This window comes from Euphorbia lathyris, chromosome 4, assembly GCF_963576675.1.
Source record: "Euphorbia lathyris chromosome 4, ddEupLath1.1, whole genome shotgun sequence".
Classification (NCBI taxonomy): Eukaryota; Viridiplantae; Streptophyta; class Magnoliopsida; order Malpighiales; family Euphorbiaceae; genus Euphorbia; species Euphorbia lathyris.
In genome coordinates, this window is record NC_088913.1 from 31,280,439 (window position 1) to 31,295,253 (window position 14,815).

Consider the following 14,815-nt stretch of genomic DNA (forward strand, 5'->3'; position numbering starts at 1 on the left):
TCATCGGATCTATGTAACTGTCCAGATATCTGTATATATGAAGCTTATGAGATCAGCTTTCTGTCGGACAGAAGACATTGTTACATACAAGTCTCAACAGTGATATGTCAATCCCAAACATATCACTTGACTTGGGGTGGTTTTAAGTTTATCAGTTTACTATAAAGTTTTGTCTCACTTCATGCTTGTATGAACACTTTATAATCACTTTAAATAAACTTACGGATTTCCTTTTATTAGACTTTATTCAGTGGTTAAAAAGGATTGCCTTTATATAGTTATAAAACATATATCTCATTAAACAAATGATATAAAGAACAATTCATTTACATTAAGTTTGTATCCTAGAACAATTGTCTATAGGACACTAAACCCCAACACTAGGAACATATCTTTAGTTCTTCTCAAGTACTTAAGAATGTTCTTGACGACAATCCAATGCTCGTCTCCCGGATTCCCTTGGTAACGACGCGTTACAGATAACGCGAACGCTACGTCAGGTCTAGTGCATAGCATAGCATACATAATCGAACCGATTGCGCTGGCGTACGGGACTACAGCCATGCGTCGTTTATCATCATCGGTTTTCGAACATTGATGATTGTTTAGCTTTACTCCATGTAACATGGGTAAGTTACCTCGTTTCGATTCAAGCATGCTAAACCGATTTAGCACCTTTTCAATGTATGTAGCTTGTGAAAGACCAATCAGTCTTCTCGATCTATCTCTATAGATCTTTATACCAAGTATATAAGCTGCTTCACCAAGGTCTTTCATTGAGAAGTTACCAGATAACCATACTTTCACTGACTGTAAGAGAGCAACGTCATTTCCCATTAATAATATATCGTCCACACATAGTATGAGAAATGCTATAGAGCCCCCACTTGCTTTCTTGTAAATGCAAGCTTCTTCGCAATTTGTTCAAAACCAAATTGTTTTATGGTTTCGTCATAACGCTTATTCCAGCTTCTAGATGCTTGCTTGAGTCCATAAATGGATCTCTGAAGTTTGCAAACTTTATTTGTATCCTTTGATATGAAACCTTCAGGCTGCATCATATATACATCCTCAAGCAGGTTTCCGTTTAGGAAAGCTGTTTTCACATCCATTTGCCAAATCTCATAATCGTAGTGAGCGGCAATTGCAAGCATGATTCTGATTGATTTGGACATAGCCACAAGAGAGAAAGTTTCGTCATAATCAATTCCTTGCTTCTGACGACATCCTTTCGCTACTAACCTAGCTTTGTAGGTGCTAACCTTTCCATCCATGTCTGCCTTCTTTTTGAAGATCCACCTGCACCCAATGGGTATTATCCCTTCGGGTGGATCAACCAAAGTCCACACTTGGTTAGTATACATGGAATCCATTTCAGAATCTATGGCCTCAAGCCATGCTTTAGAGTCTGGACTAGTAAGAGCCTCTTCGTAGTTTTCGGGTTCGTCGTCTAACACGGGAACCTCATTATCATCTCCCACTAGAAAACCATATCTAACTGGGAGTTCACGAACTCTTCATGATCTACGAATAGGTGGCACTGGAGTCTCATCTAATGGGACTCCTTCGGGTACCTCAACCGTCTCTGTTGTTTCAGTCGGTGTTTCTTCTTCTAATGAAACTCTTTCTCTAAGAAGGTTGCGTGCTTGGATACGATTACTTTCTGATCATCTGGATGATAGAAGTAATATCTCATAGTTTTTTTAGGGTATCCAATGAAGAAACATTTATCAGATTTCGAATCTAGTTTGTCGGACGCAATGCGTTTGACAAAGGCTGAACAACCTCATACTTTCATAAATGAAAACACGGGTTTCCTACCAACGAACAATTCATATGGTGTGGAACTAGCGGATTTAGTTGGTACTCGATTTAGGGTGAAGAGGGCAGTTTCTAAGGCATAGCCCCAGAACGTCTTTGGAAGTAAGGCCATGCTCATCATGGATCGTACCATATCTAATAGGGTACGGTTTCTCCTCTCGGACACACCATTGTGTTGTGGTGTATAAGGAGGTGTCCATTATGAGCATATCCCACATTCAGTTAGATAATTCAGAAAATCATCTGAAAGATATTCGCCACCTCGATCAGATCGAAGCGTCTTTATTTTCTTTCCTAATTGATTTTCTACTTCATTCTTGAAGCATTTGAATTTCTCAAAAGCTTCTGACTTGTGCTTCATCAAGTAGATGTAACCATATCGGGTATGGTCATCTATGAAGCTTATGAAGAATCTGAATCCTCCTCTGGCTTGGACTGACATAGGACCACATACATCTGAATGAATGAGTCCTAGAGTGTCTGATACACGCTCACCTTTATTGCTAAAGGGTGTCTTTGTCATTTTACCTTTTAAACATGATTCACATGTTTCCAATGATTCGGGATCGATTGGATCTATAAGCCCATTTGAATGTAGCTTTATCATGCGTCTCTTGTTTATGTGGCCTAAACGATAATGCCACAAGTAAGTTGAATTATCTAGCTTATGTCTTTTGGTATCAATTGCAAAAGCAGGAATTTTGTTATCTAACACATAAATCCCATTTTGTGAAATTCCTGAAAAATAAAAGATCGAATCTTTATAAAAATTGCAACTCTTGTCTTTTATTGAAATATGAAAACCGTCGTCAACAAGACGGCTAATAGAAATAATGTTGCGAGACATTTGAGGAACGTATAAACAATTCCTTAATTCTATTACAAGCCCAGAGGGCAAATTTAAAACATAATCTCCAATTGCGAGGGCGGCAACTCTTGTTCCATTTCCTACTCGCAAGTTTATGCTTTCTTTCTTTAGTTCCCTAGTCTGATTTAGCTCCTGCATATTTGTACAAATATGAGATCCACATCCGGTATCTAATACCCAAGATTCAGACAGTGAAACTGTATTTATTTCAATATAAAACATACCAGATGTTGAAGCACCCCCATTTCCCTTCTTGAGGGAGGCTAGGTACTCCTTGCAGTTCCTCTTCCAATGCCCGACTTTACCACAGAAGTGGCACTCTCCTTTGGGCTTCTTCACTTCCTTTCCCTTAGCTTTGTAGGGCACGGCTTTCTTACCTTTCTTGGGATAATTAGGATTGGGATAGCTCTCTTTCCTTTTCTTTGATCCCTCAATGACAAGAGCCGATATGGCTTTGTCTTTCTTCATAGTGGGCTAAACTGACTTGAGCATATTTGCAAGCTCTTTAAGAGAGGTTTGTAAGTCATTCATATGATAGTTCATAATGAATTGTGAATAACTTTCTGGGAGGGATTGAAGAATTAAGTCTATACTTAATTCGTTATCCATCGCAAATCCAATATTAGAAAGTTTGGTAATGTAGCCAATCATCTTGACACAATGTGTCATGACAGATGTGCCCTCTTGCATCCTACTACGATATAGCAACTTGGATATCTCGTAGCGTTCGCACCTGGTTTGTTTCCCAAACAATTCCTTTAGGTGCATGATGATGGAATAGGCATCCATTTCCTTATGTTGCCTTTGTGATTCCGGTGCCATCGATGCAAGTATGATGCATCCGGCATGATCATCATCAACCTTATGCTTCTGGTAAGCATCAATTTCCTCAATGGGAGCATCATCAGCAGGGAGAGGGGGTATCGATGTATCAAGTACATACCCTATTTTATCGAACTTCAAAATAATTTTGAGGTTACGAAACCAGTCGGTGAAGTTTGAACCATTCAATTTGTTATCGGTAAGAATGTTTTGCAGATTGGTTTTAGTCATGATTATAAGAGTGGGTTTAATTAAACATGAGAGTGAGAAAGAGTAAACGTATGTCATTCATTTGCTTAAAGTATATCAATCTAAAATTATAGGCCTTTTAGTTTATTTTAGATTGCTCCCACTTTTTTGCCAAATTAATAACCCTCCATATTAATTCGAAGAATTTCACAAATCCTTTAGTGAGCTAGGATCCTAACTCCTGAGATTTCGCCTTGAGTTTACTCAACAAGCTAGTCTCATTCATTAGGTAGATTCATATAATCAATCACATCTTTAATGTGATTCCTAGGTTATTGGGTTACTAACCACATTAGTAACTAATATGCTATTCATATTAATCCCAACCGTCTTGCCCATTAGTTTATGACAACATGAGTTTACTCATCCAATTATCATAATCTAATTTAAGTATTACCCCGTATTCATGAAAAATGATTTTCGATAATTCAGGTGTTACCGAAAGGACCCCGAGCTTGAGTTTACTCAACAACCCAAAGGCCCTCAGCACTGCCGGCTGAATTATAATATTAGGGAGTGGCAACCGATTTTAATAACTTGTTTATTTACTTAACTTTTTAATGAGGGATTTTATTTTAGGTCTCATAATCTAACTTAGTCTTGATTTGCTTTAGCATACATCAGACACATACATTCACATACATTGGCGTTATGGACATATCATCTAAATTATTCCGTCGAGCCAGAGACGGAATAAAAGGGCAAACCTAAGGAAATACTAACTATTACATATTTCTCTTTAGGTCCTCCGTCTTCTTCATGGCGCCTTGAAATTACATATTAATTTCTATACTACTAAAGAAAACTTCAATTGAATTGAAGGGAATCAGATGAGAGGAGAAATTACAATAGATAGTAGAAAGGCAGGACTCGCAGGCCCTATTTCAAAAATACCAAAAGACTAAAGAGGGTCCAAATATGTCCATAACTCCAAACATGCATAGACTCAATTAAATAAATTTAATTGGTTGATTACATAACTATCTTATGTAATATTTATGTTAATCACATTAACTTATCAATTAACTTTCATCCAATTTTACTTCTAATAGTTTTCGTATCTTTTATATTAATCTTTAGATTAATATAACTATACAAAACTTTAATCATGCACGTCCCAATTATTTTGATTTTAATTCATTTAACATTTTGATTTACAAATTGGTAAAACAAACTTTTAAACAAATTTTCATTCGATAATCAAAACAGAAAACTATCAATTTCTGAAACATATATATTTAAATATAAAAATGATTTTAAATATATATATATATCAGTTCTAAAACGGTTTTAAAACGATTTTCAGAAAATAAGAAAAACTACTATAGATTTCCGTTTTATCTTTAGAATTAATAAAACTGATTTTATCAATCTAACTATAAAACTAATAGATTTCGTTATAATGATTATCAACCAAAATAATTAGGAACATACGCATAATCTATTTTAATTAACAATTAATTAAAACTTATTTATCTTTAGAATCAATTAATCAAAATAATTTGTTAATTAATCCTAACTATAAATATTTATTCAATCCTATTGAAAAACTTCTAAATTTTCATATATGAAATAACGGATTTAACGATGTCTCTGATACCACTGTTGGAAATTAGGCTAAGGTATAGCAGCGGAAATATAAAATTTTTAACCTATTTCCATAAACCACAAGATCCGTTAACCGTTATTTCATATAAAGAGAGATAAGAAGAATTATTTCTTGATGATCAATCTACCGTTGTTAATGAAGTGCCCACAACTTCAAAAGAGATAGAAACTGTCTACCAATCTGCCCCTATCCAAAACAGACATTCCAGACCGCCGAACGACAATCCCTTCGGTGGAAACGTGGAAGAATATGTCTAGAAGCTCCTGTCCAAAAATCGCGACGATCCGACGGTTCAATCTCCGGGAATCCGCGAAATCGTAAACTGACCTGATGTAGGAGTAGTAAAACAAATTTCTCCCTTTTGTTTGTTTTTCTTCTTCGAGTTCCCAAACACGAAATAAAACACGGAAAGATTAATTTAGTATCAACCGTTGAATAGCAACCAAAGTAGATTGCCTCTAACTAATCAACACAAGATCAAGGATAAAAGAAATAGATGAAAATCAATTGATCAAACGAAGCCGTAGAGAAATCTCGTCCTCGAACTAGGGGTGTCGAATTTTCTCTCTCTTGGACTAGGTGAATTTCGAAAATCACAAGTAGGGTATGGCTTGCTTGGATTTCGAAAATCTCAAGGGAAGGGGTATTTATAATCTCTTGTATCTAATCCCTAGTTAGATAGAATTAGGTTACTGAATAGGAATTCCATTCGGAATAGAATTCCTAATTATTATCTCACTATATATCTAATATATTAAGGATAATAATAAGGGTAAATTCCAAAAAAAAACATCTGTGGTTTGATGTTCTTCCAAAAAAACTCTTGTGGTTTGTTATTACAAAAAAAAAGGACTGTGGTTTGCGCCGTTACCCGAAAAACGGAAAATGGCTTAACGGTGTTAAAATGCTGACGTGGCACAGGGTAAAGTTGGAAATTCGATTTTTTTTTTATATTTTTTTTTCTCTCTTCTTCTTCTTCTTCCTCTTCTTCCTCCTCTTCTTCTTCCTCTTCTTCTTCTTCTTCTTCTTCTTCTTCTTCTTCTTCCTCTTCTTCCTCTTCCTCTTCTTCTCCTTCTCCTCTTCTTCCTTCTTCTTCTTTTTTTCTTCCATTCTTTTTTTTTTAATTTCTGATTTCCGAAGAAATCTGGAAATTTCCGAAATCTGGATTCGGAAATTTCCAGATTTCTTCGGAAATCTGTAAAAATTCCAGATTTCCCGAAATCTGGAAATCCAAATATCTTATATGAATGTTGCCAAACTTAGCCATTCTGGTGTTATTACCTTTAATCTTCTAAGTGGTATCCGATGGACCAGTTTTTTTTCATCAATTCTACTTGACAATTTTGAAGAATTCTTACTTCATTTTTAATCCAGCATTTGGTATTAGATTTTCAATATGCCATTCTGGTGTTATTACCTTTAACCTTCAAGTTGTATATGATTATCTTTAGTTCTTATATATCTTCTTGTTTAATTTTGGCGACCAAATTTATGTACATTGTGAACTTGAAGGTCCATTTGCTTTATTTCTTTTATTAAAAATTGACTTCGGTGCCTTTCATATGAAATGAAACAGTATAAGAAAGGCTTGAAAGCAGCAGATGCCATATTGAAATCCAGATTTTCGGAAATCTGGAAAAATTCCAAATTTCTGGAAAATTTCCAGAAATCTGGAATTTTCCGAAACTTAAAAAAAAAAGAAAAAAAAGAAGGTAGAAGAAGAAGGAGGAAGAAGAAGAAGAAGGAGGAGGAGAGAAGAAGAAGAAGGAAGAAGGAAGAAGACAGAAGAGGAGAGAAGAAGAAGGAAGAAGAAGAAGAAGAAGAGGAGAGATAAAAAAAATAAAAAAAATTCGAATTTCCGACTTTACCCATGTGCCACGTCAGCATTTTAACACCGTTAAGCCATTTTCCGTTTTTCGGGTAACGGCGCAAACCACAGTCCTTTTTTTTGTAATAACAAACCACAAAGGTTTTTTTGGAAGAATATCAAACCACAGGGGTTTTTTTTGGAATTTACCCTAATAATAATAACCTTTTTTTTGACTTGAAAGCTTTATGGATATATTAACTTTGAAGGTTCATTACATCTTTTGACAAAAGAACACTAATAGACACATGCTCTGTTTGCCAAAACAAGGGCGTGGCCAGACACAAGGCATCACGAGCTAAAGTGTGAGCAACATGGTTGGCCAACCTTTTGGTAAAAATAACATGAATATGATCTAAATCTCGTATCAATCTCCGGCAAGAACTAATAATTGCTCCAAATTCGGAATAGTCAGGACATTCTGATTGAATTGCCAACACGATTTCCTCCGTATCCATCTCCACTTCCACCCTTGACCAGCCCTTCTCCCGGATCAGACGCAAAGCATGAAGCAGTCCCGATGCTTCTGCAATTCGAGCCGGAAAGATACCAGGAAGAGGAGCAGCATATGCAGCGATAAAGCTACCTTGTTCATCACGGAGTACACCACCCAGCCCAATAATCCTTTGGCTCTGTCTCACAACTGCATCAATGTTTAATTTACCAAAACCAGCCGGTGGTGCAGACCAATAAGTCTGGCGAATCGGAGCAGCAACACTAGGAGGCACTAACTTCGCCTGGTTAAAACTGGCTAGGAAGCTTTTACATAATCGCGATGCAATAAGCGGAGGGGAGAATTTTCCTTCCCAGTGACATAAGTTCCTTTGGCACCAAATCTCCCATAAACCCATACATAAAAGATGACATTCCTGGAGGCTTCGTTGATTTAGTAAGCTTTCCACCCATTCAGTGAAGAAATTAGCACCAACAACATGATGATCAATCCCCATGGCACCCCAAAATTGGCTTGCAAACGAACAGTCAATAAATAGATGGATAGTATGCTCACCTTCTTTGCGACAAAAACCACATATATTATCATTAGGTATGCCTTTATTTAACAATATGTCTTTAATCGGGATGTAATTCCGACACACTTTCCATATGAGCAGTTTAACCCGAGGCGGGATTAGAAAAGGCCCACATCCGCGACCACCCAACTTCTCTGGGGGCGTATTCCGGACCACACCTCTGCTTCCAGGCAACACGATATCCGGACCGTACAGAGTACCTTCCGCATCTGTCAAGGTGCCAAATCAATTTATCATTGTGCTCCACAGCCCCTGCAAAAACTTGTAAAATTGATTGAATATCATTATTGTTGAAAATGGAATGAATCAACTCCATATTCCAACCTATGCCATCCTCCGTCTTCAGATTCGCCACGACCAACTGTTCCAACCCCTCAACTTCTTCTGATCGGATTTTGAAGTTTGGAGCATTTAATAACCATGGATCATGCCAGACACGTACATTTAATCCATTTCCAATACGCCATCGAAGCCCTTGCAGAAGCACGGTTCTTGAATTCCAGATACCTCGCCATATCATGCTAAGACTAGAGCCCAATTGTGATGATAAGAAATCTTCGTTTGAGAAATATTTAGTTTTGAGAATCCGACAAAAAAGTGTATCTGGATGAGAGACAAGAGACCACGCCTGCTTGGCCAACATAGCAAAATTAAAAGATTGTAAATGTCTAAAACCCATACCTCCGTGTTCCTTTCGTTCAGATAACTTCTCCCATGATGCCCAATGTATCCTCTTCTTCCCTGTAGGATTCGAGCCCCATGATGTGCGCGACGCCTAGTGGTAGAGTTTTCACGACGAAATGTATATATTGTGAGTGCGGATTCTAAATCTATGGATGTGATCTTTATAAATTACTCGTAACTCTACTAGACGCTACGACTACTTAGGGGCAAGTGTACCCCGTCATATCAAGTAAAATCCGGTTAAGACCGGGTATCGAATCCACGGGATTTATAATTACAAGTATTAGACGACTTGGTTTCGAATGTTATTTAAGCGATGATTACTTTGGGGTAAAGTAAGACACAACTACACACTATTCCTAACTATTGGCGACACATATTTATGTAGCTAGAACCCTATGAAGTGGGATGAATTATGATAAGTTATAACCACGATAAATAACGACTCTAAATGTATACGGATAATAATTTACTCTTGCAAAGATGACTAAGTGTAGTAGGACCGACCCGTGAAGCACTTAGACTACGTGATTCCTAGTCAAGGCGTGTCTAATGCGGGGGAATTAGAAACTAGGGCCCGTAAGTTCCGTGGCTTGTCAATTCCTACGGTTTCCAGTTTGTCACTTCCGGTAGGGCAACACCTATATAACTCCCTAAGGATAGCCCGAATGGCGTCGGAAATCGCGTTCTCCTACACAATAATCAATTATCAATATCAAAACAAGTAGCAAATACTAACACGTAAAGAGAAATAGAGATTATAAATCATGAAATTATAAATATGAAATGTATATAAATGGAATACAACCAAGCCTAGTACATAGGAAGAGTACAAGCTAATTAGCACGTAAAAGGGGAGAATCCGCCCTTGAAACTAGCTAACCGGACTCAAAGTCGTCTCCTAGGTCGTGGAGGTGGAACTCTCGAGCTTGGTGATGAATGATGGAGCGGAACTTCGATGGAATGCCGAAACAACCGAACAAGCTCTCGAGGTGAAGAGTTTAGCTACAAAAACTGAATCTATACTACAACAATAATCAAAACAAGTATAGTTTGCTCTCTAGTGTGTAATTATTTCTTGGTTGGTATCTCAATGAAGTTCAAGAGCTTCCTATTTATAGACATCAAGCAAGGGCAATGTTGTAATTTCACAAAGTACAAGTATGGAGCAACATTATTTGGTGCAGAAATCCCATGATACGCCCCGCGTAAATGCCCATTCCGTCAGAAATCTCCTGCATGTGGACCAATTCCGTGTCTTGTTGTCTCAAGCACGCCCTGCATAGCTAAGGTACGCCCCGCGTGTTTGAGTCTCTGGAGTTTTATTGCTTGAATTGGAGCTTTTACGCCGTGCGTAGCTGAAGTACGCCCCGCGTAAAAGAGTCTCTGAGTTATTATCATTGAGGAATTGCCTGGTACGCCTCGCGTGTATAGTTATACGCCCCGCGTACGAAGAGTTGACTCAGGGAGACAGTGCAGTCTGACTTTCAGGATTAGGCCAATCATTTCTGATAAGTGTCATATGCCCCGCGTAAGGTGGCATACGCCCCGCGTATGCTGAGTCAATTCCACATGGCGCCTGCGGATAAGGCAATTATTGCTGACAACATGTTTCACGTCCCGGGTAAAGGATGATACGCCCCGCGTATTTGAGTAGATTTTTGCTCCTAGCTCGTACCTGAAATACAAATCTTGCGAGCCGGGTTAGCTTGACGTTTTTATTTCCTAAACTGATCAAAAGCACGGAAAATTAACTGAAAGTACGAGATTTATTTTTATTTCTTTATTTTATCAAAACACTTTATTTTTGTAATTAAACTTTATTTATTTTATCCAAAATCAACCCGTAAATCACGCTAAAAGATAGGGGTAAAATACCCCTATTAGACCTCCTCGGACTTTAAAGTTTTACTTGTCCTCAAGTAAAAGAAATCGAAAGACAAGGGATTGAGAAAATTAAGAAACAAACCGAAGGTTGGTTTTGCCAAGTGCGTGATTTCAAAGTTATGGTTTTATGCAAGGTTTCGGTAAGTACCTACGCAAACAATTGAGAACGAAACTTGTTTGAAACCTCCATGATCAAGATTAATATGCAATGTTAACAGGGGTTGAAAATCTTTTGAGAACCCGATAGTACCTCACCAAGGGATTTCGCTCTTACGCTCAATTTTAGGTGGGTCGGTGTTTTAGCACTCTTCTTTGCACTTACTCGAGATCATGTTGAATTTGCATTTTCATCCGGGTTTTTTCCTCCTAAAATATGGTTAGGAAACATTAAAAATGAACCCGGAGGGGGGTTGTAATGTGGGTGGCTTCTTTAGTGGTTAGTTTAAAGAAACTCGAGTTCGAAAATACCGTTTTGTGTTTGCACCGTGTTTTTATTTATTTTGGCCTTGGCGATTTTTACAAAATATACTTCAAAATTGCTCGGGTGGAGCTTGAGAATGCCTTTTTATTTTTATCGTATCCTTTGTTTTGATAGAGGCACAAAAACAAAATTTTGAAAGCTTATGGTGCTCATTTGCCAAGGCCGTGACTTTTTCCGAGTGATTTGGGTGCAAATTGGTTTTGTCGGTATTCGAACAAGAGGAAAAAGGGTTAAATGTTAAAAGGGTATTAAAAAAAGTTGGTTAATAGGCTCGAAGGGGTTTCCTAATGTTCAATGAAAACGAGAAAAATAAATTAAGGAAAATTAGCCTACGTGGGTTCGGTTTATCATCTATTGCCTTTTTACCAAAAATAAGTGTACTTAACCCGGTATTGGATGCAAATTCTATGAGTCGAGTGAAGTCAAAGCTCTCGAAAAATTGTGAAAGAATCGGAGTTCTCGTACGAACTCCTTTAGGCTCAAAAATACCTCACAAAGATTCGGGTTCAAATTGTGTACTATCAATTCTTCGCTAAATTCTCAACTATCCCGTTTTTATTGTCTTTTTAAAGTTTATTATGGAGATATCATTTGGGTTAAGCCTCAATTCCTTAGTTTAGTACTAACCTAAGTTTTGCACAAATTCCCTAACTTTAAGATCAAGACTAAAATCTCTTAATTGAATCATTCCTTTATATTCCGATACTTTTATTTTTGATGACAAATAACGGAACTTCAGTTAATTTCTGAAGGAGGGGTAGCGTGTTGGGGAAAATTTTGAAAGATTCAATAAAGTAGTTTAATTATTTTTTTGTATTTATTTTATTTTTATTTTTGTTAGTGCAAAACAAACGTTAAGTGCGAGGTTGCACGGCTGTAGACACCGAGTCAGAGGACCTGTGACGAAAACCCATTACAAGACAGTTGAAGCGGTTGATTCCAATAATTTAAAACAAAAATCACGAGAGGATCCGTAGGGGTGGCGATCGTCCAGTGGATGATTCGCGAGTGCTCAGCGGTGTTGGGCGAGCGCCTAGCGGCAATTGGCGCGCGCCCGACGGTAGTCGGACGCGTGCCCGGCAGCGTAGGGTGCACGGCCAGCGGCGGCTGGGCGCACACGCCCAACTTACGTTGGGCGGACGCCTGAGGACGTTGGGCGAACGCCCAACTACAGTGGGCGAATGCCCAAAGTGGTTGGGCGAACGCCCAACGCATGTTGGGCGTCGCCCAACTCAAGTTGGGCGTTCGCCCAACTCAAGTTAGGCGTTCGCCCAACATAAGTTGGGCGTCCGCCCAACCTACTTTGGGCGAAGCCCAACTTTAGCCGGGCGTCGCCCAAAGATTCCGGGATCTGTGCCTATAAAAGGCATGGATCCCCATGCATTTAGGGGGGGGATTTTGGGGGGAGAGCTTCTCACACTAGAACATTTTCTAGAGAGAGAAAGTTGATTTTTTTGGGAAAAAACATTTTTTTTCCTAAAAATTGAAAATCTCCAAAAAGTTAAATATTTTACTAAAATCATAAAAAAACACAAAAATCATAATTCGTGGGATCAACCGGCACCAGCTGTCAAATACCGATCTTGAGGTATTATCCGAGGACTAGACTCGTTTTATTTATTTCCTTTATTTATTCCGTCTATTTAATCATTTATTTATTTTTAGTATAATTTTTATTTATTTAGTTAGCTAAATTATTTATTTATCACATTTTATGTATTATTCCGTATTTATTTAATTTCGTCTCGTATTAAATAAAGGTTCGGTTTTGTTTTGAAATAAAAAACCTCGTTTTAATATCCCAACACGAACCGTGATCCAATCCAAAGGTAGTTCGGGATGGAAAAACGTTGTAATTATAGGTTTTGAAATTTTTTTCTAAATAATGTTTTAAAATAAAAACATCGTTTAGGAACCTCCGTTATAGACTATGATCCATTTTTGGTAGTTCGGAGGCCCAAAATGATAGAATAGATCTAATCTAAAGCGTTTGAATAAATCTGGAAGGTTGGGGATTGTTTCTGTAATTCTGCCATATTCTGTCACTAACAGCGGATTGGCAACGGATTTTCCGTCGGTAATCTGCTGGAAACCGAAAATCACCCTTTTAAACCCATTTTCTCAACTTTTTGGTATTTTAATCTTTCATATATATATGTATAATTATGTAATATGTTGGTAAAAATTATTTTTGAGGTATTTACTTAATAACTATCTATATATTTACTTATTTTGTATATTTGATTATAATTTTTATTGATTTGGTTTTGGTATATATATATATGGTTCTTTGGGCTATTTGGGTTATGTTAGTTATTATTAGGTGAAACTATTTTGGGGCAAATGATATTTTCTCATTTAGGAGTTTTGTCCTTTATTTTTACATATTTTGAGAGTAAGAATGTATTATATTTAGTGTGTTCACTATTATTTCTTATATATTTATTACATAGTATCTTTTCACTTATTCTTGTTTTATCTATAGATATACCATTATTTTTAGCTAAAAATGTATATGTATATATTCTTTTTCTCATTCTTTCGACGTTTATGGGTATATATTTCAAATGGGCTTTACTTGGTGAATTTTGGTTTGATTGGTTCATTATTGTGATTATATTTAAGTGAGGAGTAAATAGAGTGAAAAGGGGAAAATAAACCACAAAAAGAGATTTCAATTTGGTTATTTAAGCTAAGAGTTTTTAGAGGTTCCTAAATATAAATAAAAGGTTTTTCACCATTTCAAATCATTTCCTAAAATATCACGTTTTAAAACCTTAATTCGTTCCAACGACGGATTAAGCGAACCTTGTGTTGGGCGAGCGCCTAACGGCAGTCGGACGCGTGCCCGGCAGTGCAGGGTGCACGCCCAACGGCGGCTGGGCGCACACGCCGAACTTACGTTGGGCGGGCGCCTGATGACGTTGGGCGGACGCACAACGGGCGTTGGGCGAACGCCCAACTACGGTGTGCGAACGCCCAACTACGGTGTGCGAATGCCCAACGTTCGTTGGGCGATCGCCCAACATGAGTTGGGCGTCCGCCCAACTCAAGTTGGGCGTTCGCCCAACATAAGTTGGGCGTCCGCCCAACCTACTTTGGGTGACGCCCAACTTTAGCTGGGCGTCGCCCAAAGATTTCGGGATCCGTGCCTATAAAAGGCACGGATCCCCATGCATTTAGGGGGACGATTTTGAGGGGAGAGCTTCTCACACTAGAACATTTTCTAGAGAGAGAAAGTTGATTTTTTTGGGAAAAAACATTTTTTTCCTAAAAATTGAAAATCTCCAAAAAGTTAAATATTTTACTAAAATCATAAAAAACACAAAAATCATAATTCGTGGGATCAACCGGCACCAGCTGTCAAATACCGATCTTGAGGTATTATCCGAGGACTAGACTCGTTTTATTTATTTCCTTTATTTATTCCGTCTATTTATTCATTTATTTATTTTTAGTATAATTTTTATTTATTTAGTTAGCTAAATTATTTATT